This window comes from Mauremys reevesii, linkage group 14 (assembly GCF_016161935.1).
Source record: "Mauremys reevesii isolate NIE-2019 linkage group 14, ASM1616193v1, whole genome shotgun sequence".
In the NCBI taxonomy this organism is placed as follows: Eukaryota; Metazoa; Chordata; order Testudines; family Geoemydidae; genus Mauremys; species Mauremys reevesii.
Window position 1 is genome coordinate 12,456,186 of NC_052636.1, and position 25,433 is coordinate 12,481,618.

A 25,433-nucleotide genomic window follows, 5' to 3' on the forward strand; every position below is an offset into this window, starting at 1 on the left:
ATGGTTTAACCCCCAGCTCATTTTTAAGCAGTAACATCCCAAGGCCAGCTTCCTTGGCTCAAAGTGGCAGGAGAGTTATTATAATAAATCATATGAACTACCTTAGTGCCTAAGGAGCAACTAACAGTGGGTCCCCATTGTGCTAGGCAAAGCACAAACAGAGATTAGTAGATGGCCCATGCCCTGAAGAATTTACAATCTAAATATACAAGACAGACACAGAATGGGGGAAGGGATAGAACCCACTGTTAGGTGTATTTTTATCACGTAGCTGGTTACAGGGTGTAGATGAGCGGACTCACCCCTGCGGTGCCTTCTGCTGGTGACTCCTGGGAATTAGCTCATTCCAGCTCTGGAGCGCTTTCTGCAGGCCGGTGATCCGCCTGTCCTCTGGCCCCCCTGCCCCTCCCTGGACCCGGTGCCCCTTTATTTGGGGTGCTACCCACTGGCAGTACCCCACCAATCTGGGTCTCCCCTCCCTGGGGAACCCCCAAACCACTATCCCCACTTTGCCTCAGTTACTGCCTAGTCTCCATCTAGCCCCCGTTCACTGGGGCAGACTGCAGTGTCAGCCACTCACCACAGGCAAAGGGGTTTGGACCTGCTGCCTTTGCCTACCCCTAGGCTGCCTCTGCAACCCCCAGTACCTGTTGGCTTTGTGCTAGGCCGCAGCCTGGGGCTTTCCAGGCAGGAGCTCCCCAGCTTCTCTGCCTTTCCCCAGCCCTGCTCCACTCAGGTACCCTGTGTCCAGCTCCCTGCAGCCAGGCCCTTCTTCCTCTACAGGCAGAGGGAGACTCTTGTCTGCCCCTGGCTTCTCTGTCTTTATAGGGCCAGCTGAGTCTGTCTGGGGCATGGCCCCAGCTGCAGCCACTTCCCCCAACCAGTCCAGCCTAAAGGCTGCTTTCTCCAGCCACAGCCCCCTCCCGGGCTGTTTTTAATCCTTCAGGGCAGGAGCAAGGGACCACCCTGCTACACAGGGGTATAAAAACAAAGAATCAAAATCACAGTCTGCCTGTGTCTGGGCCTTCTCTCACTAGGACAGTCTGAGGCCTTGTTCTTAGGCTAAGACCTTTGGCTAAGCAGCAGGGGCAGCCATCAGCTGGGAAGCGAAGGGTCACATCCTCACATCCCAAACCAGTCACACTGAAATAAGGTGCTACTGGGCTGTTAGGAAGATGATCCTGTCCTGATACTGCCCATCACCACCAGATAAAGAAACAGATCTTAAAATGGTTAAAGAAAACCTAGTTTGACAGCAGCCTGTCTGGCAAGAAATCCCTTATCAATGCTTGTGGTTGTGAAAAAGACGGTTACTCACTGTAGTAACTGTTGTTCTTCGAGATGTGTTGCTCCTATCCATTCCAGTTAGGTGTGCGCGCCGCGCGTGCACGGCTCTTCGGAACATTTTTACCCTAGCAACTCCGGCGGGCCGGCTGGGCGCCCCCGGGAGTGGCACCGCCATGGCGCTGAATATATACCCCAGCCGGCCCATCCGCTCCTCAGTTCCTTCTTGCCGGCTACTCCGACAGTGGGGAAGGAGGGCGGGTCTGGAATGGATAGGAGCAACACATCTCGAAGAACAACAGTTACTACGGTGAGTAACCGTCTTTTCTTCTTCGAGTGATTGCTCCAATGCATTCCAGTTAGGTGATTCCCAAGCCTTACCTAGGCGGTGGGGTCGGAGCGAGACGTGGCAGAGTGTAAGACTGCTGAGCCGAAGGCTGCATCGTCTCTGGATTGTTGCACCAACGCGTAGTGGGAGGCGAAGGTGTGGACAGAAGACCAGGTGGCCGCTCTACAGATGTCCTGGATGGGGACATGGGCCAGGAAGGCGGCAGACGAGGCTTGCGCTCTTGTCGAGTGAGCGGTGAGGCGGCACGGTGCCACGCGAGCAAGCTCGTAACATGTCCGGATACATGCCATCACCCAGGAGGAAATCCGCTGCGAGGAGACCGGCTCGCTTTCATGCGGTCGGCAACCGCCACAAACAGCTGGGTCGAACGCCGGAAGGGCTTCGTCTGCTCGATATAAAGCGAGGCCCTGCGGACGTCCAGGGTGTGAAGCTGTTGCTCACGAGGTGAGGCGTGCGGCCGGGAAGAAGACCGGAAGGAAGATCTCCTGATTGAGGTGAAAGGCCCACACCACCGTAGGGAGGACGGCCGGGGGTGGTCGGAGCTGCACCTGGGCGCCGTGGAAGACGGGGTCTTCCAGGAGAGGTAGAGTAGAGAGCACGTGGCTAGTGGCTCGAAGGGCGGTCCCATAAGCTTGGCCAGAACGAGATTTAAATCCCAGGTTGGGGAAGGACGCCGCATCGGTGGGTACAAGCGGTCCAGGCCCTTAAGGAAGCGGGAAACCATCTGGTTGGAGAATATGGACCGACCTCCCATGGATGGACGAAAGGCGGACACGGCTGCCAGGTGCACCTTTAAGGAGGAGACCGCGAGTCCTTGTTGTTTAAGGTACCAGAGGTAGTCCAGGATTGTAGGGATAGGGACTAGGAAGGGATTAAGGCCGCGCTCATCGCACCAGAGCGCGAAACGCTTCCATTTCACGAGGTAGGTGGAGCAAGTGGAAGGCTTCCTGCTTTCAAGTAGGACTTGCTGTACTGCCGCCGAACAGTCCCTCTCTGCGTGGGTCAACCACGCAGGTACCAAGCTGTAAGATGGAGGGACTGTAGGTTCGGGTGGCAGAGTCTGCCGAAGTCCTGTGTGATGAGGTCCGGCCATAGCGGAAGGGGAATGGGATCCCGAACGGAGAGCTCGAGCAGCAGGGTGTACCAGTGCTGCCTCGGCCAGGCCGGAGCAACGAGTAGTACGTGGGCCCTGTCCTCCGGCTTGAGTAGCACCCGTGTATGAGCGGGACCGGAGGGAAGGTGTAGAGGAGGTGATCCGTCCAGGAGCAAAGGAATGCGTCCGACAGGGAGCCTGGGGAGGGACCCTGGTACGAACAAAACAGGTGGCACTTCCTGTTCTACTTGGAGGCAAACAGGTCTATCTGGGGAAACCCCCACCTCCGGAAAATTGTGTGCGCCACATCCGGACGGAGAGACCACTTGTGGGAGAGGAACGATCTGCTGAGATGGTCGGCCAGCGTGTTCTGCACTCCTGGAAGAAAGGACGCTTCCAGGCGAATCAAGTGGGTCACGCAGAAGTCCCACAGGAGCATCGCTTCCTTGCAGAGGAGGGAGGAGCGAGCTCCGCCCTGCTTGTTCACATAGAACATCGCCGTCGTGTTGTCCGTGAACACCGCCACGCAGCGGCCTTGCAGACGGGCGCGGAAGGCGAGACACACCAAGCGGATCGCTCGCAGCTCCCGGATGTTGATATGGAGGGAGAGCTCTTGGGGCGACCAGAGACCCTGTGTGTGAAGGTCGCCCAGGTGAGCCCCTCATCCCAATGCTGAGGCGTCTGTGGTCATGGTGACGGATGGGCGAGGAGGGCGGAACGGGACTCCTGCACACACGACCTCTGGGTCCAGCCACCAGCTGAGCGAATCGAGGGTAGGCTTCGTGACCGTGACCACCATGTCTATGGGGTCACGATGCGGGCGGTACACCGACGCCAGCCAAGATTGAAATGGGCGAAGGCGCAGCCTGGCGTGCGTGGTCACGAATGTGCAGGATGCCATGTGGCCCAGGAGGCGCAGGCAGGACCGAACTGTCGTCGTGGGAAAGGTGTGTAGGTCCCGAATGATGGAGACCATTGTCTGGTGCCGAGACCGAGGGAGGCAGGCCCTGGCTAAACTGGAGTCGAGGACCACTCCGACGAACTCCACTCGTTGTGATGGAGTTAAAGTGGACTTCTCGGCATTGATGAGAAGGCCCAGGAGCCGAAATAGGGATAGTATTTCCGTCATCTGGTCCATTACCAGCTGTCGGGATGTCCCGCGAACCAGCCAGTCGTCGAGATACGGGTAGACGTGTATGCAACGACGGCAGAGGGCTGAGGCCACCACTGCCATACACTTGGTAAAGACCCTTGGCGTGGTGGACAGGCCGAAGGGCAGCACCGCAAACTGGTAGCGTGCACTGTTGACCATGAAGTGCAGGTAGCGTCGATGGGGATGGTAAATCGCGACATGGAAGTAGGCGTCCTTCATATCGAGGGCGGCAAACCAGTCTCCCAGATCCAGGGAGGGAATGATGGTCCCCAGGGTGACCATGCGAAACTTGAGCTTGAGCAGGTACCTGTTGAGCTCCCGGAGGTCTAGTATGGGTCGGAGACCTCCTTTCGCCTTGGGGATGAGAAAATATCGGGAATAAAATCCCCTGCCCCGCATGTCGTGCGGCACCTTCTCTATGGCCCCCAAGCCCAGCAGAGTCTCGACCTCTTGTAGGAAGAATTGCTCGTGAGAGGGGTCCCTGAAGAGGGACGGGGTAGGTGTGTGGGAAGGAGGGGGCGAAACAAACTGAAGGCGGTACCCATACTGGATAGTGCGAAGGACCCAGTTGTCCGATGTTATTTGGGACCACGCCGGGAGGAAGTGGGACAGGTGGTTGTAAAATAACGGGGTAGGATCCGGGAAGGAGACTGATGGGCCGTCCTCGGGCATCCCATCAAAAGGCCTGTTTGGGCCCTTGAGGGGCCTTGGAAGGGGCCTGGGCCTGGTTGCGTCTGTTGCCCGATGGTCTACGGCGGTTTAGGTTAGCACGCCGACTATTATAGGGCCTTGACCTGGCCTGGGTAAAGGGCCGGTAGGGCTGTTGCCGGAATGACCTCCTCTGGGTAGCCGGTGTGTGCATACCCAAGGTGCGAATGGCAATTCGACCATCTTTGAGGGTCTGAATTCTGGAGTCCGTTTTCTCCAAGAAGAGACCCTGGGTGTCGAACGGGAGGTCTTGAAGGGTGTACTGCACCTCAGGCGGCAAGGTGGAGGACTGCAGCCAGGAGATACGCCGCATGGTCACACCAGAGGCCAGGGTTCTGGCTCCTAAGTCCACAGAGTCCAGAGCAGCCTGGATGGAGGACCGGGAGGCTTTTTTGCCTTCTTCCAAGAGGGCCGAAAACTCTTGACGTGAGGCGGTCGGGATCAGCTCCGAAAATTTCGCCAGGGACATCAAGATGTCAAAGGTGTAACGGGCGAAAAGAGCCATCTGGTTGGCAATCCGGAGCTGGAGGCCACCCGCCGAATAGACCTTCCAGCCCAACAGGTCCATGCGCCATGCGTCTTTGGATTTTGGCGCCGGTGCGGGCTGCCCATGCCTCTCCCGGTCATTTACGGACTGTACCACAAGGGAGTCCGGAGTCGGGTGCGTATAGAGGTATTCGTATCCGGTGGGCGGGACCGAGTACTTGCGCTCCACGCCCCGCCGTGGGAGGGACAGACGCCGTGACTGCCAGATGGTAGTGGCATTCTGCTGAATGGTGCGGATGAAGGGCAGGGCCACCCGCAGCGGGGCCTCAGATCCAATGACGTTGGTCACTGGGTCGTCATCCTCCGGGACCTCCGCCACGGGGAGGTCGATAGCCTTCGCCACCCGGCGAAGAAGGTCTTGTGGGCCCTCAAGTCAATAGGAGGGGGGTCTGCGGTAGAAGCCCCCGCCACCGCCTCATCCGGCGAGGATGATGAGGACAGACCCTGGACCACCGCTTCTGGAGCTGGTTCTTCCAGGGGGTGTGAAGCCGCCTCGGACCCTGGATGCTGAGCGGGACCAGGTGGCGACGGGGCCTCACCCGGTGGAGATGGGGGAGGTCTGCTCACCGTGGCTTTGGGCACCCTATGTTAGGCGCCCACGTGCCTTGGGGGAAAGGGGAGACCTTGAGGCTCGTGGTAGGCCCAAGGGACCCAAAAACCCCACTGCTGCGGTCCGTGGTCCTGGCCTTGGGGGACGGCCCGGAGATCTCTCCCGCTGCCCGCCTGAGAGGCGACTGAGGGCTGACGCGAAGGCCAAGGTGGGGCAGAGGCGCTGAAAGATTGCGCCGTGGATGCCGGCAGCAGGTCCCTGGACGGTGCCGAGGATCGGTGCCGGTCATCGCGGTGCCGGGATGGAGAGCGGGACCAGCGACTGTTGCGGTGCTGGGAGCTCGACCGGTGCTGGGAGCTCGACCGTGACCTCGACCGACGGCGTCGGGAGCGGCTTTGGGAGTCGCGGTGACGGGAACGGTACCGGGATCCGGACCTCCCTCGGTACCGACGGTCGAGCGACCGGGACCGGGAGCGTCTCCGGGAGTGCGACCAGTACCGCGATGTTGAGCGGTACCAGGACTGCGACCGGTGCCGAGACGGGGAGTGGTACCGCGATGGTGAACGGTGCCGAGATCTGGAACGGCGTGGCAGTGACCATCTGTGGGACCGGGACCGGGACCGACGTCTCTCTCGTCCGTCAGGGGGAGGCGGCCGCATCATCGCCGGCTTGCCCGCTGACTGAACGGCGCGCACCGGCGGTGCCGGGGGCCGGAGGCTCGGTGCCTCTGTGAGCTCGATGAGCTCTCTCGCCATCGAGAATGTCTCGGGCGTGGACGGGAGCTGCAGCTCAACCGCGGTTGGCACCGGGGAGCAGGGTGGTACCGGACTCAACGGCTCTTGCGGCGCCGGAGTCGACGGTACCGTGCACGGTTTGTGCACCACCACAGCCGGTACCGGAGGGGCCGGTGGTGGCTGGGCAAGCGGTCCCGAAGCATGCGGCTTGGAGGCCATCTGCGCCGTCTTCCGTTTCCTCGTTGGAGAGAGGGAACGGTGCCAGGACGCCGGTGCCGGCTGCGGAGCTCGAGCAGTCTCAGTACCGGAGCGGCTCGGGGCTGCCGGTGCGCTGCGCGCCGATGACGATTTCGGTGCCGCTGGGGTTGGCGCGGGAGGTTGAAGTGTCGCCTCCATAAGGAGCTGCTTTAGGCGAGTGTCCCGCTCCTTTCTAGTTCTCGGCTTAAACGCCGTGCAGATGGGACACTTATCTGGACGATGGGTCTCCCCGAGGCAGCGCAGGCAGGAGTCGTGCGGGTCCCCGAAGCCGCACAGGGCTTAAACCCCGGTGCCTTGGGCATGAGCCCGCACCGGTTGTGGAAGAAGAGGGGCTAAACCCCCCTAATTCCCTAACTATACTATATCTAACTAAACTTATTCAACTAATCTAACAACTAAACTAACTTAACCAACTATGAACACGTAGGAAATGGAGAAACGCTAGGGCTGTGGAGGTAAAGGAGCACTCCACTGTTCCAACTGGCCATCACGGGCGGTAAGAAGGAACTGAGGAGCGGACGGGCCGGCTGGGGTATATATTCAGCGCCATGGCGGCGCCACTCCAGGGGGCGCCCAGCCGGCCCGCCGGAGTTGCTAGAGTAAAAATGTTCCGAAGAGCTGCACGCGCGCGCACACCTAACTGGAATGCATAGGAGCAATCACTCGAAGAAGAATTAATTTTTCTAGGTGTAAGTTCATTAGGGCAGTGGAATATGCTTGCTTGGAAATAACCCCAATAAACATCGCATTATCTGTGCTTCGGACTTCTGGTCTTTTGCTGCTTGCTGTCTGCATGACAAGAACCAGGGAAGTGGGAGGGTGAAGGGAAAATACGCCACCTGATAACCAAGGAGGTGAGCCTTTAAGGAAGGTTTTAATACACTTTGGAACTGATCAGGGATTCCCCTGAGGACTGATGAGGGGGTGATGGTAAATACACATTTAGATCCTTTTCTTGTTTTATATCTTTTCCACCATAAGGCTGAACCTCTGGCACTGTCATGGATCCATAGGATCTCTGCAATGCCCTGGCTTTTAAACAGTCCTTGGGAGGTGCCCCTTGAGTGCACTAGACCCCCAAGAGCTCCCACTCTTCCACAAGGACAGGCCACTTAGCTTCAGCACCTGAGAATGAGCCACTTCCTCAGTGCCCTTCCTCCACACTCCTCTCCACTTCTTCCCATTACTCTCAGCCAGCACCATCTTCCGGCACCTTGGGAGCTTCTTGTGTTCCCTCTACGTCTCTCACAACCTCATCCCTCCCTGCTGCTTCTTAGCTCTAACCCTGCACACACCCTCCCCATGTCCTGGCAACCCAGAATTATCTACTCCCCCCTTCTCCTCCCCTCCCACAGCTCTGTTCTCCCTTCACCCATGGGGTCCTGAATGGCAACATTATACGCTCTCCTATCAAAATAGGAGCTCATCTGACTGTCACACAAGCCATGCATGAGTCATACACCCATTTACTCAATTTAGAATTCTACACGTGGCGTATTTTCCTCTTAAAATGAGGAAAAGGCATGAAAGCTGCAGTTATTAATGTATCCAATAAGGATACATACAATGCAATTTTAAAATGACTGACGGCACCAAAAAGGCACATGACAAAAATGATACTAGTGGGTGGGAGAGGGCAAGGAAACTTGTCAAAACTTGTGTGACAAATAAAGGTATAAAGTTATCACTACTCAGGTTCTTTAGAGACCCCACAGCTTCTAATAACCCAGGGAACAGGAACCTTACCCAGCGAGGTCACCGTCTCATAGTTCTCCTGCATGACATCCCTGTAGAGGGCTCTCTGAGTGGGGTCCAGCAGAGCCCCCTCTTCCATGGTGAAATACACAGCCACCTCCTCGAAGGTCACCGGCTCCTGAAAGAACAAGAGTCCAATACTCAGTACCTGCTGCCCCACTCACAACCCCACTGTTCACGGAACAGAAGCACCAAGTAAATGGAAGCTCCGGGGGGCACATGTTAACAGTCCCACCTCACCTTGCTTAGAGCAGCCAGGTGGCATCAGAGGGTAGAAAGAGAGAACCTTTGTGTCTTCCAGCTGACAGACAGAGGCAGGGTCATCACATTTATCACATACCTACTAGCCAGAGCTTAATATAGGAGATGGGGCTGGCTCTGGACCCTGCTGTTGGCTCCCTGGTTGGAATCCCAACACTCTCCAAATAAAATATATGGAAGAAAGGGGAAGTCAATAGTAAATAATTTAAGTTCGAAGGTCAGAATTGTAGAAAGCTGGCAAGGGAAGCTAACAGAAATCAATGATCAACCAATGAAAATAAGAAGGAAGTTTTTAAAAGTACAAAATTAATCCTAACAATGGTAGTGATAAATTACTAGATGGAAATGGCAGAATTATCAACAATCATGGAGAAGAGGTAAAAGTGTTCAATAAATATTTCTCTCCTGGATTTGCAGAAAAACAGATGATGTAACTCATATCATAAGATGTTGACAGTGACAGTCTTTCCATTTCAACAATAACTCACAAGGACGTTAAACAGCAGCTATTCAAGTTAGATGTGTTTAAATCCGTGGGTCCAGATAACTAGAGTTTTGAAAGACCTGCTGGAGGAGCGTGGTGGACTATTAATTTTAATTAGGACTTGGAACACTTGGGAAATTCCAGAAGACTGGAATAAAGCTAATGCTGTGCCAATATTTTAAAAAGTATAAAAGAGATGACGCAGCTAATTACAAGTGTGTCAGTCTGAAATCGATACTGGGCAAAAGAATGGAGCAGCCGATACTGGATTTCATTAATAAAGAAAGGAGAGTAATGTAATTAGTATCCATTAAAAGGTTTAGACACAATAGATTCTATCAAACTAAGTGGATATCCTTATTGGATGAGATCAAAAGTTTGGTTGCAGCTAATAGTACTGATGTAATATATGAAGGCATATGAGTTGCTTCAGCACAATATTTTGACTAGAATGTACAAAATACACACGGCATACATTAAATAGATTAAAAACTGGGATTTTAAATAGGGAACCATGGTTGAGTGGATTTCTTTCTAGGGGGTTCCCGTAAGATTGGATCTTGGCCCTGTGCTATTTAACATTCTTATCCATGACCTGGAAGAGAATATAAAATCATCACCGATAACGTTTGCAGTTGCCACAAAGATCGGGGGTGGGGTAACTAATGAAGTGTCAGTAGGTTCAGGCGCCAGCACTGGGAGTCTGGGAAGTTTTCCCAGCCCTGGCTGGACGGTTATTTCCTGTTCCACAAAGAGGGTTCCATTCCCAACACCTGTGCCTTGACATTAGGAGCTATCTGACACTACAGTCCATATTCAGCATAGTGGCAGGATTATAATATGATTAGGACATGAGGCATTTTGTACAAGATGAGTCACGTGCGGTGTCATTGGAAAAGTTATGATTTGCTGAATACGATTATCCTACCTGTGTGCATGGATCATGTTTGTATCTGAAGTTATGGATATTGACTCTGTATCTGTCTTTCAAATGTGCTTACTCTGGGTAACACCCACAACGAGCCTTTCAGGTACAACAATGAAGAAGCCAGACAGTTCATGGCTCATCAACAAAGACAATGGACCATGGAAGAGCTTAGCCTTCCTGTGAATGTTTCAGCCAGCCTATGAGTCATGGCTACTATGACTCAGCAGGGCACTCTAGGGCATGTGACCAGACCACATGACAATGAACTTCATTTTGGTACCTGTATTTTTCCACAAACCGGACTGGGAACTGAGTTTGGAACAAATGGTTCCTGCCCTATGGAAAAGCTACATACGGTGGGGTGTGACATCATCTCTTGGCCTCATTCCCACACACAAGAGAACTCCTGGCAGCACCTGAGCAACAAAGACTGAAGTGGGGGAAGTGCTGGTCCCAGGGTAAAGGGATTTCTAGCTTGTGTATGGAAACTTGGGGGACTATCATCAGTCAGGGTGAGAAATTGCTAATTCAAATTCTATCCAGATAGTATGTTAGGCTTGGTTTGAGTTTTTGGTTATTTGCTAAGTAATCTGCTTTGATCTGTTTGCTATCACTTATCGCTGGGAAATTGGCTGTTGTCTTCTCTCTCCTTGAGTGGCTCAGGTAAAGCACTCAGGTAGCTTAGTTGGCTGCATGGCGCCACCTGTTGTCGTGTTGGGTGATAACAGGCCCTGGAGAGGCTGGCTCAATCTCCAGCAAAGCAGTGTGAGAAGGGCCAGCCCAGCTTGAGGGTTAGAGCAGCGGTCCCCAACCTTTTGGCACTAGGGACCGGTTTCGTAGAAAAATAATTTCCGGACCTGCCCCTATCTGACCCCACCCACTTCCTGCCCCGACTGCCCGCCTCAGAATCCCGACCCATCCTGCTCCTTGTCCCCTCACCATCCCCAGAGACCCCACCACCCTGGGACCCCACCCTGCTCCCTGTCCCCTGACTGCCCCAACCCCTATCTCCCCGCTGAGTCCTGACAGCCCCCGAACACCCACAATCCAACCCCGGCATTCCCTGACCGCTCCCCAACCTCCGCCCCTCTCTGTGCACTGAATGTCCCCAGGACTCCCTGCCCCTTAGCCAAACCCCCTGGCCCCAGCCTCTTACCCCCAGCTCCCTCCTCACCCGGAGCCTCAGCGCCTCGCCCGACAGCTGCAGCGTGTCTCCGGCGGGGCCTGAGCTCCGTCCTGCTCCGAGCCACGTGGGGAGGGGGCGGGGCTGGGAGCTCCACGCCGAGCGGAGGCAGCTGAGCTCAGCCCGAAGCTCACAGCCCTGCCCCCTCCCCACGCGGCTCTGAGGGGGGTGGGGCTCAGGGGCCCCGCTGGAGACACGCCGCTTGATGTGCTAGGGTCAGTTCGTGGCCCGCTCCTACCGGTCTGCAGCCCGGGGGTTGGGGACCTGGGTTAGAGGGCACAGCGGTTCCCAGACTGCCCCCTGGGGGTGACAACCCATCACACCCTAAACTACACTAGTGTCAGCAGGTTTGTCACATCCTGTCCCCTCCCTTTCTCCACCCAGGATATTTCCTGCCTCCCACCACCTCTAGCAGCTCCCACCAGTGGTGAGCTCCAGCCGGTTCGCATGAACCGGTTGTTAAATTTAGAAGCCTTTTTAGAACCGGTTGTTCCAGGACAACTGGTTCTAAAAAAGCTTTTAAATTTAACAAATGCTCGGGCAGCTGTCCAACCGGCCCCCGGCCCCAGCTCACCTCCCCTTCTCCTCTGAAAGCTCCACCCTTCTTCTCCTCCCCCTTTGAGATTGTGGGGGGCTGGATAGGGGTTGGGGCAGTCAGAGGGCAGGATACAAGGGGGCTGAATGGGGGCAAGGGTCCCGGGGGGCAGACCGGAAGGAGCTGGGGTTGGATGCGGGGGTGGGGCGCCGTCAGGGACAGCGAGAAGGGGTGGTTGGATGGGGCAGAGGTTCCAGGGGGGCATCAAGAATGAGAGGAGGGGTTTGATGGGGCGGCAGGGGGCAGTCAGGGGACGGGGATGGGTCAGGGGTCCCCTGGGGTGTCAAGGAGCATGGGGGTTGGAAGGGCATGACCACTGGGGGGGGGCATGAACCCCTCGTGAGGTGAGGACAAGGGAACCTGTTGTTAATATTTTGGCAGCTCATCACTGGCTCCCACCCTCCTGTACATTTACTGCTTCTCTCCCTCCAAGCAGAACCCACCACCAGCTCCCTGAGAATCCCTTACCTGAGCCAGCTCCATTGCAGCCATTTCCTTCCCCCTGGGAGGAGGGGATGATCTGGAGCAAACCATGGACGTTATTCTGTAGCCTGCCAGGGCGAGAAGGGCAATGTGAGAGAATGCAGACAGGGTTTCTGTCCTTTCCACATGTCGATTCCCCCCAGCATTGTTCCCTGCTAATGGACATTCTAGGTTCTGCCACACAGGGAAGCACAGAGTGACCTTATCCCAGTACAGGCCTAGCCCCTCCTACCAGGGCGTGACCCTCTGAGACATGGTGAAACCCTCCCAGCAGCAGAGTCTCTCTGTTACACTTATCAAGTTTGCGGGCGATACCAAGCTGGGAGGGGTTGCAAGGACTTTGGAGGGCAGAACTGAAATTCAAAATCATCTGGACAAACTGGAGAAATGGTCTGAAGTAAATAGGATGAAATTCAATAAGGACAAATCCAAAGTACTTCATTTAGGAAGGAACACTCAATGGCACACATACAAAATGGGAAATGACGGCTTAGGAAGGAGCACTGCGGAAAGGGATCTGGGGGTCGTAGTGGATCACAAGCTAAATAGGAGTCAACGGTGTTGCAAAAAAGCAAGTATCATTTTGGGAAGTATTAGCAGGAGTATTGTAAGCAAGACACAAGAAGAAATTCTTCCGCTCTACTCCATGCTGATTAGGTCTCAACTGGAGTAATGTGTCCAGTTCTGGGGGCCACATTTCAAGAAAGATGTGGACAAATTGGAGAAAGTCCAGAGAAGGGCAACAAAAATGATTAAAGATCTAGAAAACATGACCTATGAGGGAAGATTGAAAAAAACTGGGGAAGACTCAGAGGGGACATGACCATAGGACAAGAAGCAATGGATTTAAGGCGGTTTAGGATGGAGATTAGGAAAAAAACTCCCTAACTGTCAGAGTGGTTAAGCACTGGAATAAATTGCCCAGGGAGGTTGTGGAATCTCCATCACTGGGGATATTTAAGAGCAGGCTGGACAAACACCTGTCAGAGATTGTCTAGATAATACTGAGTTCTGCCTTGAGGGCAGGGGACTGGCCTAGATGACCTCTCAAGGCCCCTTCCAGTTCTATGATTCTAAGAACCAAAGGCCAGAGAAGAGCAGAATCAAAGGAGTCACTCTGGGGATTCTCCCTGTCACTGTCCCCAAGGCAGCTCTCTCAGGTTAACTAAGTTGTTGGATGCTCCAGCCTTTATCCAGTCTCTCTTGGCAGTGCCCCTTTCATTGGCAGGGCCTAATTTTAGCTTTTGGCAAGCGTGACCCTGGGGGTGCTGAGACTGGGCCTTCTTGCCACAGCACATCTTGTTCCTTTCTGTGGCTCCCCAGTGAGTCCAAATGAGTAGATACTCCTCATACAGACTGAACATAAGAAGGGCCCACTGCATCAGAGCAATGGTCCATCTAGCTCAGTGGCCAATGCCAGGTGCCCCAGAGGGAATGAACAGAACAGGTAACCATCAAATGATCCATCCCCTGTCACCCATTCCCAGCTTCTGGCAAACAGAGACGAGAGACACCATCCCTGCCCATCCTGCCTGTGACACTGGCAGACGAGGTGTTAGCTCTTACACAAGCCTCTATGTCTTAATTGAACATGGACAAACACACAGTGGAATCGGTCTGACTCACCTGTGTTAGTATTGTTAAAACAGGTATTAGGATTCTAAGAACATGCTTAGACTTTATTGAATGCTTGTGAGTTGCTGCCTGGGTTAACATCTGACTAGTTGCATTGTGAACCTCTGTGGCTCTGTAAATCACCACACAGGACAGAGAGTTTACCTAGGTGAAGTGCTGATTGACAGCCGAATGCATTACACCCTGCCTGGCAGGAAAGGTCCATCCACACCAGAGAGACTATTATGGGATGTTAAAGACAAAAGACTGTTGTGCTCTTGACTTCCCATTAGCTGAGTTTCCAGCTCAGAGCACATGGCAGGAAGGGGATGAAAAACCTCATACAGAAGGAACTGATTATCTGTATGCTGCTTGGACTCTGGGGGGCAAAGTTCCTAGGCATAAGCACGAGATCCCCAGCTGCTTAGCCGGGGTTAGTCCTAAAGAATATGCAGAGCTTGCTTATTAGAGAAGCTTCTATTACCTTTGAAATTTAAGACTGTAATTTGTCTGCATCTGGACGATTAGCTGCTGTGACAGGGCAAGGCCAGCTGGCTATAGGAAAGTAGTGAGAAACAGGTATGTTAGCCCCAGGCTAAACAAATCCCTGTTACCATGGTAACCAAAGGACAGTTGCTCCAGGTTAATCAAGACACCTGGGGCCAATTAACATCCTTCCAGAAAGCCCTGGAGACAGCTAGGTTGATGGGGACCCCTGAAGCCAATCAGGGGCTGGCTGAAACTAGTTAAAGAGCTCCCAGATAGGCAGGTGGGTGTGCAGAACAGGAGCTGTGGGAGCGACTGAGCAGTACACACCAGATCAGGCACAATGCAGGAAGCCCTGAGGTAAGGGTGAAGTGGAGCCCGAGGAAGTGGGGGTGCTGTGGGGAAGTAGAACAGGGAATTGTATGTGTCCTGTTTCTAAAAGGTCAGATACCACAGCTGATACTATTAGGGTCCCTGGGCTGGAGCCTAGAGTAGAGGGGGGGTCCTGGGCTCCCCCCTTTGCTGCCCTGATTAATCACTGAGACTGGGAGACAACAGAGACTGTGCAAGGGAGGGGAGCTTTGCCTCCCCTCCCTCGCTGGCTTACGATGAAAATGGCTCAGTGGGCTGTGACACTTGTCCCTAGAGAGAAGTGCTACGTGGAGGGTCACAGTGAGCCTCTGAGGCTAGCGAAATCCACCAGGAAATGCAGGGCCCATGGAGACAAGGACAGAGCTTTGTCACACTGCTTTAACTTTGTAAACAACTCTCATTTCCTTTCAAATAAATCTTAATACAGGTTGTGACAGGACTGGCTACAAGTGTTGTCTTTGCTGCGAGATCCAAGCGTCATTTGACCTAAGGAAGTGACTGGTCCTTCGGGCCTGGCAGTAACCTGAACGTTGCTGTGACTCGTGGGGTAAGGCAGGGGTTCTCAACCATGAGTCTGGGGGGCCATGAGCAGCTTTCAGGGGGCTGCCAAGCAAGGCCGGCATTAGACTCGCTGAGGCCCAGGGCAGAAAGCTGCAGTCCCAGCGCATGGGGCTGAAGTCTGGGCCCCTGAGCCCCACCACCCAGGGCTGAAGCCGAAGCAATGTAGCTTTGTGGGAGTCTGGGGCCCCAGGAAGTTGCCCTGTTTGCTACCCCTAACACCAGCCCTGGCTGTGATGTTATTAATATAACCTGTGACTGTATAGTTCATTGGTGCAACCACTGTTATATTTGCAGCAAATGTTGTACAACGGTTGTCGTGTAAGGTGTCTATGAAAAGGTTATAATTTGCTCCTGATGATGATACTACCTGTGTGGGCAGTTTTTGCAGTCAAAGTTAGGAATATTGGCTACGTTCTTGTACATCAGTGTGTTTTGATTCTGAAGTAGCCTTAGTAAAGCATTAGATCAGCTTCTTCAGAAAGGAATTTGCAAATCAAGTGCCCAATCAAGAAACACTTAAAGGACCTTGGGGAAACTCCAATCCACATACCCTGGTGGGCCGGGCCAGTTTCTTTACCTGCCACGTCCGTGGGTTCGGCCGATTGCAGCTCCCACTGGCCGCGGTCTGCCGTCGCAGGCCAATGGGAGATGCAGGAAGCGGAGCAGGCTGAAGGATGTGCTGCCTGCCACTTCCCGCTGCCTCCATTGGTCTGGAGTGACAAACTGTGGCTAGTGGGAGCCGCAATCGGCCAAACCTGCCAACATTGCAGGTAAACAAACTGGCCCGGCCTGCCAGGGTGCTTACTCTGGTGAGCCGCGTGCCAAAGGTTGCTGATCCCTGAGCTAAAATATTTAAGAGACAAGTCTGTTGAAAATATAGTGGTGCAAGAACAAAGTAACATCGCTTCCCATTGCTACACGGCTTCCAGGTGCTGGAGGCTGCAATCCCCTGTCGTTAACATGGTTATTGGGCTGAAATCTCCCCTTGGCGAGTCAGAGACAGACACGTACCTGTGTCGCTCCCCAGCTCCCGTTGCAGCGTCTCTAGGGGAAGGAGAAGATAGGAGAGGTGAGAATTCAGGCCCTCACATTCATGGAGAAACCCCCATTGCTTATTAATGGAACTGCTGTTAACGACGAGATGGTGACCAAGATCAGAGGCCGATAACGCAGCCGTTGCAGACAGAGCCAGCCCCACAGGGCTGCTCCATGGGGAAGAGCGACTCGCTGAGCTGGGCTGTGAGATGGAGCCCAGGATCAGTGACATCACTAGAGTCCTCGACTCCTTCCGAGGGTCAGGGTCGCTCTAACCAGAGGAGACGCCAGCCCCAGACTCCAACTCACCTTTGAATCCCAGCAGCACCTCCTGCAGCACGGCACTTTGCAGAGAGAAATCGCTGAGTCTCTTCTCCAGCTCGGCAAACGACGGCTCTGGCTTCCGAAACGTCCCGTCCTCCCTGCTGGGGAAAGGAGGGGTGAGAAATAGGCCTGAGCCCCAGACCCTGAGCCCAGCAACCCCCAAACTTCACAAAACCTGGATCTGCGCTTTGTAGCCTGAGATAGTCAATGTCAGGGTGAGTCACCCCAGCCCTGTGCTCCCCAGAGAGACGGGAAGTGGGGAGACACTAGAGCAAGGAACAGAGACATTGTTCAGGGGCTTTCTCAGGGACGCTCTGGTTCTGTGTGGGGCAGAGCCACCCCTACGCTGGTTTACTGCAGGAACAAGGGGCACCAGCATGGAGATTATGTGGAAAGGGAGGAGACACAGACCAAAGAGTGGGCAGGTCCTACATGCTGACAGTGGCCACAGACAGAGCCCAGGGCTCCAGCAGGGAATGAACGTGGGCCCTTTAATGCCAAAACCCGTGAACCCTTCAGCTGAAGCAGTAACCCTGGGACGTCCAGCTCCTTTGGCAGAGAGGGCCACATTGCCCTGTCCGTTACGGCCAGTGCATCAGTTTAGGACTCTGTGCCCTGCTCCATTCACAGCAGAACACCCACTGCTCTCCATGGGACACCCACGTAGGAAGAACAAGGGGGGAATCTGCCCTTCGTATGGGAAATAAAATTTTAGTTCTTAGTATTTTGCCAAGTCTTTGTCTGTCACACTCAGTGTCACTCAGGAGGAAAACAGACCCCTCCTGGACACCCCTGTAGGGCCCTGCTGGTTCTTCCCTGTGTTTCCCTGCCTTTCCCACCCTCCTTTCCCCATTTCTCTCTCGCTTCCTTGTTGTTGTCTCTCCTCTGTTCTTCCCTCCCTACAGCAACCCCCTATTCCCACCCCACAAAGGCTTCACTCCCGCCCTCTCCCCATTCCACCTGCTCGAGTGATCAGCCAGGGAACGTTTAATGTTCACATCAAAGTGCTGCCATTTCAGTTGACATCCCGATGACATTAACAGGGGACAGGAGAGTTCACGCTCTCAGAGCTACGGCTTCAGGCTGCTGGCAGCCCCAGCAAGGCAACCCTGTCTCCGTTTACACTGGGGACGTGCTGAGGGCTGGCAACTCACTTTAACAAAGGCGAAAGCTGAGATTCTGCACCCTCTGAGTACGTGACGCGGCCACGTCAGTCCAGGAGACAGGCCTGGTCTGTCCCATCGGCCCTGGGTCTAGCAGCCCTGCTGTGACCTCATGAGCGACCAGACAGTAACTGGCTCGTCTCCTGCCCGAGTCAGCCACTAGGGGAGACAGAATCACACGCTCCCAGGGCAGGGGGCAGCTTCCTATTCAGTGCAGTTATCAAACCTAGCGGCCCATGAGGGGGAGCGAAATGGAGCCCAGGACTTACCTGCCCCCAGTGCTCCCAGCACCCTAAAAAGGAGAGAAAGAGGAGGCCGTCAGGGGGAGTGTCCCTGGGTGGGGAGGCCTCCTGCTCTGCAGGGGTCACCATTGAGGCCTCGGGCAGTAGGGGAATTTCAGGTTTACATTCCCAGAGCAGCTGCCCCCCTACCAGCCCCAGCAAACCCTGCGGGCAGGTCCCACTGCGGAAATCTTCTCCCCGGGCACTTTACAGGCAGAAGCTATTTCTCTGCATTGAGAATCAAATTCCCCCCAGGGCTGAGAGACCCAGAAGGCCCCTGGCCCCACTAAACCCATTAACCTGCAGTGACAGGGGCCTTAGGCCTGGCTCGGGACCTCAGCATGGTGGGGGAGGGGATTTCACCCTCCAAGTGCAAACGCAGAGAGACATTTCCAGGAGAGAAGGTCTTGGGGCTGCAGCATCCAGGACTCCCAGGGCCCATCCCTGGCGCCCCTGCCAGACTCACTGGGTGACCTTGGGCAGGGCTCTGCCCCTCCCTCTGCCTCACTTTCCCCATTTGTCCCAGAGGGATAATGCCCATGACCCCACTCTATAAAGGGCTTTGGGGTCTAGGGCTCAGAAGCGCCTAGAGAAACGCTGCGTATGATCATTGCAATGACAGCCTGACCTGCAGGGGTTCGCTCAGTGGCTGCTGTCCCTTCTCTCCTCCCCTCTCGCTGAGCAGGGAAATCTCCCAGGACAGGCTGCAGACGCCCTCATCCCTTCGCTGGACAATGGCTCTCTCTAGCTCCTCCAGCCGGGCCAGCAGCCGCTGCTCCTGCTCCTCCAGAAACCCTCGCAGCTCCTGCCACTCCCAGATGATCTTCTGCCTCTCGGCTGCCGTCTGTTTCTGCAACAGGGAGAGGGCGGCTCAGTAACAGGGGAACATAGAACATAAGAACAGCCAGACTGGGTCAGACCAAAGGCCCATCAAGCCCGGTATCCTGTCTTCTGACAGTGGCCAATGCCAGGTGCCCCAGAGGGAATGAGCAGAACAGAGAATCATCAAGTGATCCATCCCCTGTCGCCCATTCCCAGCTTCTGGCAAACAGAGGCTAGGGACACCATCCCACTCATCCTGGCTAATAGCCACTGATGGACCTGTCCTCCATGCACTTCTCTAGTTCTTTTTAGAGCCCTGTTAGTGTCTTGGCCTTCACAACATCCCCTGGCAAGGGGTTCCACAGGTTGACTGTGTGTTGGGTGAAGAAATACTTCCTTTTGTTTGTTTTAAACCTGCTGCCTATTCATTTCACTGGATGACCCCTAGTTCTTGTGTTATGAGGAGGAAATAACACTTCCTTATTTACTTTCGCCACACAAGTCATGATTTTATAGACCTCTACCATATCCCCCCTTAGTCGTCTCTTCTCCAAGATGAACAGTCTCAGGCTTTGTCTACACTGGCACTTCTCTCCTGCCAACAAAGAGCAACTACACTGCGCGCCTGGCAGTAGAACGGCTGTAGCGGCACAGTCGTGTCACTAAAAGCTGAAGAGTGTAGCCATAGCCTCAGTCTTATTAAGCTCTTATCAACATTGAAATTCATCTGCTCCATAACAGGGGAAAATCATAAATGCACCTGGGGGCGGGTGGCAGAGTTATTTACCAGGACACAAGATCTCTTGCGGTGGGGGATGGGAAGTTCATTTATCCCGGGAAGGGAGGAGGGATCAGGACCGGGGTGAGCTGTACATCACCTACAGGAGGGACACTTCTCCCCAAAACCTCATCAACGTGCACTGAGCCAAATCCTCCATCTCTGCAGCCCACATTTCATCTCCTTCCTCCCCATCCGCCCGAGGAGCTAGAAAGGATCCCGGTCACTGTGACATCCAGACAGCCCGTGGGCAGGGGCTCCGGGCTAACACAGACTGACCCTCTCCTGCCCAGCAGCCTCCTGCATCCTAAGGGCATCACGTTACCCCCGTGTCTGACCCTGCAGGCTCCCTGGGCTCCAGCGGGGATGGGTCCCTGGCTGAGGCTGGCAGGGTGGGCCCTGCATTCACCAGGTCATTCTTATGCCAGGCAAACCTAAGTGCCGGGGGGCTCTGGGCACCTACCAGCAGCTCCTCGCTCTGCCGCTCCTCCTCGGCTTTGGCTGCTTCTCTCTCTTTTCCCAGAGGGGCCAGATGCTTTTGTGGTGCCTCCTGGAAGAAGCAGGAGGAGGGTTAGAAACTGCTGCAAACCTCCCAGCTGCCAGATTTCAGGGCCCGTCCTGCCCTGCAGACGCCTGTGCAGGGTCCCTGGGACTCAGACTGAGAGGAGCTGGTGAAACAGGGAGCAGCTTTTCCAGAGGAAACGCAGGGCCCCAGGCTGCAGTGACAGGGGTGCAGCCCAACCCCCAGCTCCCCCGGGCCTCACCCACATCCCAAGCAGCCAACTTCAGACAGTCCCCCACTTTCCCCAGCGCCAGCCCCCAAAGCTCCCGCAGGGTCAGATCTGAACATGGAGCCCCTAAAACATCCCCCAGCCCTGACCCCCCCAGCGCACCCCAAACTCCCAGCTCCCAGCAGCCCCACAGCCCCCATCCCCAGCCCTGACCCCAGTACACCCCAAACTCCCAGCTCCCAGCAGCCCCACAGCCCCCCATCCCCAGCCGCTCCCCCACAGCACACCCCAAACTCCCAGCTCCCGCACAGTCCCCATCCCCAGCCAGGCTCTGACACCCCAGATCCCCCCCCCGGGCCCAGCCTGGGCTCCGAGCTCTGCAGCCGAGCCGCGCTCCGGCCCCTCCTGCAGCTCCCGGCCCAGCCTCTCCCGGGCTCCGCCCCGCCCCGGGCAGCCGCGCGGAGCTCGGGGACCCCTCCCCCCCGCAGGCAGGGGGCGAACCAGGCAGCCGGGCCCGCCCCGGCAGGAGCGTGTCCGCCCCACGCGTGTCCCCGGACCCACCGCGCTGCCCCGCGGGCTGCAGGGCTGGAGCAGCCCCGCGCCGCGCTCCCGGCCCGGCCATGGCCCCGCTGCCGCACAAAGGGCGGGGGCCGGGGGCAGGAAGGGGCGGCTCCTCCCGGGCCTGGCCCCGCCCCCGGGCCCCACGCAGGGGGGTGGGACACGCGGGGACCCGCCTCAGCCTGGAGGGGGCAGGAGGGGGCCGGGGCTCCCCAGGGGAAAAGCGGGGGCGGGGCTGGTGCTGCTGAACCATCAGACTCCGGAGCCCCCGGCTGAGGATGCAGCGAGCACGTGTCAGGTCAGCGCTGGGGGTGGGACCCAGCACGTGTCAATCACCTGCCTCTAAAGCGTCTAAATCCCCTGGGCACAGCTCGCCAGGGCACAGCTTGGGAGCTGCGCTGGGAATCCATCCTGCAGGAAATCCCTTCCCCCCTCTGCTAGCTTGTGTTTTATTACAGCCCTGGAGATAATCCCGCTGCCTGCACGTGTTCCGCAGAGAACAGAGGGGCAAATTCTCTCCCTGTTCCCCCTTCCACAGCCATTAAAGGACGGAATAAACCCCCAGCAGCGCCCTGCCCCACAGAGTCCCCCCCTGTAAGGAGAGAGATGTGAAGTGACTGGGGCTCCAGCTCAGTGTCACCAGGTTTATATAACTGTTGGTGATGCCCAGAACTGGTCCAAGTCTTGTCCGTCCTTCCTCACCCCGCCCCCAAAGCTGTGGGAGGGAGTTTGGGTACATGAGGTGCAGGCTCTGGGCTGGGCAGGGGGTTGGGGTGCAGGGGAGGCGGGGGTGGACCCTGGGAGGGAGTTTGGATGTGGGCTCTGGGCTGGGGCAGGGAGTTGGGGGGCAGGGGGGCAGTGGTGGGCTCTGGGAGGGAGTTTGGGTGTGGGCAGGGTGTGGGATCTGGGCTGTGGCAGAGGGTTGGGGTGTGGCACCTATCTTGGGCAGCTCCCGAAAGTGACCCACACCCCCATCTGGCAGCAACTCCTACATGGAGGAGGCCCGGGGGGCGTGGGTCTCCTGGCACCCCTGGTGTCCAGCCTCCCACGGAGCCCCCCGGGGAGTGAGAGACCCCGGGGGGGGGCACTGGGGCTGGGCAGGAAAGTGACTCTGCCCCGGGGAACCTGGGAGAAGCCTCAGAGCTGCCTCAGCCCCAGTGGGATTTGGGGGGCAGAGACTGGGGCCTGGTGGGGGATCCCCTGTGGTGTGGGGAGATGGGGGTGTCAGGCAGGAGGAGAAGCAGGAGTTGCGGGGGAAGGTCGGTGGGACGCGGGAGGGGGTTGAACTGTCTCTGTGCAGCCAGGAAATTCCGGGGGGGGGGGGGAGTGGCGGGAGGGGGGTTAATTGGATCCTGTCCCTGTTTGTGCCACTTGCCTCTCGCCCCCGATACAAATTCTCTCTAGTTCTGCCCCTTTTCTCGCTCAGTGTCTCACATGGGGCTATAAAATCTGGGGCGATTCCCCCCCATCCCCTCCAATGATCAGCTCTCCCGTCTCCCCCGATTTCCCCCGTTCTCCCCATGAGTCTCAAACGTCAGTTTAAAATCTTCTCTAGTGAGGGGCATTTTCCCACCCATTGTATCTGCAGCGATTTGTCCTTGTTTAGGTGGGAAATTGTTGCCCTGAGTCATTCCCCAGCACATGGCTGCCCCTGGCGTGGGGGTGGGATGGCTCAGTGGTTGGAGCACTGGCCTGCTAAACCCAGGGCTGGGAGCTGACTCCTTGCGGGGGCCATTTGGGGATTTAGTTGGGGATTGGCCCTGCTTTGAGCAGGGGGTTGGACTAGACACCTCCCGAGGTCCCTTCCAGCCCTGATCTTCTAGGAGATGCCGGGTCTCTGCCAGGGCAGGGAAGGGGGCAGGGGGAGCTGGAGCCGGGTCGCTTGGATGGGCTCTGGCTGGGAAGGTGCAATTCCTCCTCCCGGCCGCCGGGGGGCGCTGCGCTGCGGGAGCCACGTGAGCTGCCCCCTGGCCCTGCTGCTGCTCCTGCTCTTTGGAGCTCTGGCCCTGGGGCTCCTGCTGCTGCCTGGTGGGTGCCCGGCTGCCTCCTGCTGCTCCCAGCCCCCCCCCCCCCCGTGAGTGTCTGCGCCCCTCCCCCGCCCAGAGCCCCCTGCCTGCACCCCCCCTGCCGCAGCCAGCCCCTGCCCCCCTCCCCCAGCCCCTGCCTGCACCCCCTGCCCTGCCCCCATTGCACCCCTGCCCTGCCCCATTGCACCCCTGCCCTGCCACCCATTGCATTCCCTGCCCTGCCACCCCATTGCACCCCTGCCCTGCCCCATTACACCCCTGCCCTGCCCCCAGCCCCTGTCGGCACCCCCTGCCCTGCCCCCCCATTGCACCCCCCACAGCCCCTGTCTGCACCCCCTGCCCTGCCCAGAGCCCCCTGCCTGCACCCCCCTGCCGCAGCCAGCCCCTGCCACCCTCCCCAGCCCCTGTCTGCACCCCTTCCCTGCCACCCCATTGCACCCCCACAGCCCCTGTCTGCACCCCTGCCCTGCCCAGAGCCCCTGCCTGCACCCCTGCCGCAGCCAGCCCCTGCCACCCTCCCCAGCCCCTGTCTGCAACCCCTGCCCTGCCCCATTGCAGCCCCTGCCTCCTCCCCAGCCCCTGTCTGCACCCCTGCCCTGCCACCCCATTGCACCCCTGCCCTGCCCCAGCCCCTGTCTGCACCCCTGCCCTGCCACCCCCATTGCACCCCTGCCCTGCCCCAGCCAGCCCCTGTCTGCACCCCTGCCCTGCCACCCCCTGCCCACAGCCAGCCCCTGTCTGCACCCACTGCCCTGCCACCCTCCCTGCCCCCAGCCAGCCCCTGCCCGTGCCCCTGCCCTGCCACCCCCATTGCACCCACCGCCCGCAGCCCCTGCCTACAGCCACCTCCTGCTCCCAGCTGCTCCCCTGTGTCAGTGTCTGCACCCCCGCTCCTCCTGCCCAAAGCTGCCCCTGCCACCCTCCCCACCCGCAGCCTCTGCCGCCCCGCCTCCAGCCAGCCCCTATCTGCACCCCTGGCCAGAGCCAGCCCCTGCCATCCGTCCTGCCACAGCCCCTGCCACCCCTTGCCTCCTGCCATAGTCCCTGCCCGCAGCCCCTGCCACCCCCCGACCCCTGCCACAGCCCCTTTCCCCACCACAGCCTGTCTGCACCACCTGCCCACAGCCAGCTCCTGTTGCAGGCAGCCTGTGTCACACTCCCTGCCTCCAGCGAGCCCTGCCCCACACCCCTGTCTGCAGCCAGCCCCATGGCCACTGGTGCCCTGCAGTTCCCAGGGCACTAACCCTGGCACACCTGCTTCAATGAGGGGGGCAGGAGCAGCTGGGACCCCACATGTGCCCACCCGAGGGTGACCAGACAGCGAGTGTGAAAAATCAGGACAGGGGGTGAGGGGTAATAGGATCCTAGATAAGAAAAAGACCCCAAAATTGGGACTGTCCCAATAAAATTGGGACATCTGGTCACCCTAGCACACCCCAGGGAGTGGCGGGGACCCACACATGGGAAATGGAGCTCAGTTCTAGTTCAGGCCCATCTTTGTAAAAAAGAACTGTAGGTCGGGTTAACATACAGCTCTATTTTCTCAGAGATGTCAGGCTTTTAGGTTCTTAAATCGCTGTCTGGGTGGTAAATTTTAAAAATTCCTCCCGGGAAAATACGGACGTATGGTAACCCTATTGGTACAAAAAATCCATACTGTGGCACATCTCTTAAATCAGAACTTTTTATAGGGAACCGGTTGTTAAGATTTTAGCAGCTCATCACTGGAAGGGAGGCGCACGTGTCCCCCGTGGGGACTGCCCAGACCCCGTTTCCCAATCCCAGTTGTTGCCCCCTAACTACCAACACAGTTACCCCCAACGATCAGTTGCCAGTCACCCGCCCATCCCCCACTGCTGCCCCCTTCCTTTATCCAGGGACCTTTCAGCTCCCCCTCCCCCTCCCTTTTAATCAGCTCCTCAAAGGGCTCCCTGCTGCCCATGGGAATGGTGGGGGTGGGGGAACCATCACTTTGTGTTTATGTATTGGACAGTCATATAAAATCCAGTCCAACAGTCCCCCTTTTCCACTAGTTCGTTAACAGCAATATAAAATCCCCTCAGATCTTGGTGTTTTTCTCTCATGTTACCAAATACGCAGTTTGTGACACATTTTCTGTGCAAATCTCAAAGGTTCATATAAAATACCCTAAACATTTGCCCCACTTCTCTCTAGTTGTCTATTTCTAATTGAATATGCCCTGAGATTTCCCCGTCTCTCTAATTATAAAATACCAAGAAAATCTCAGATTTACACCTTTTCTCAGATTCTTGAACCTGGATATAAAATGTTTGCAAATGTTGCCCATTTCCTCTTT

At 56.6% G+C, this 25,433-nt stretch overlaps 1 pseudogene; it reads right to left on the reverse strand.

Annotated features, from left to right (window-relative positions):
• Positions 1 to 25,433, reverse strand: part of LOC120381498 — a 384,534-nt pseudogene that overhangs the window by 1,828 nt on the left and 357,273 nt on the right.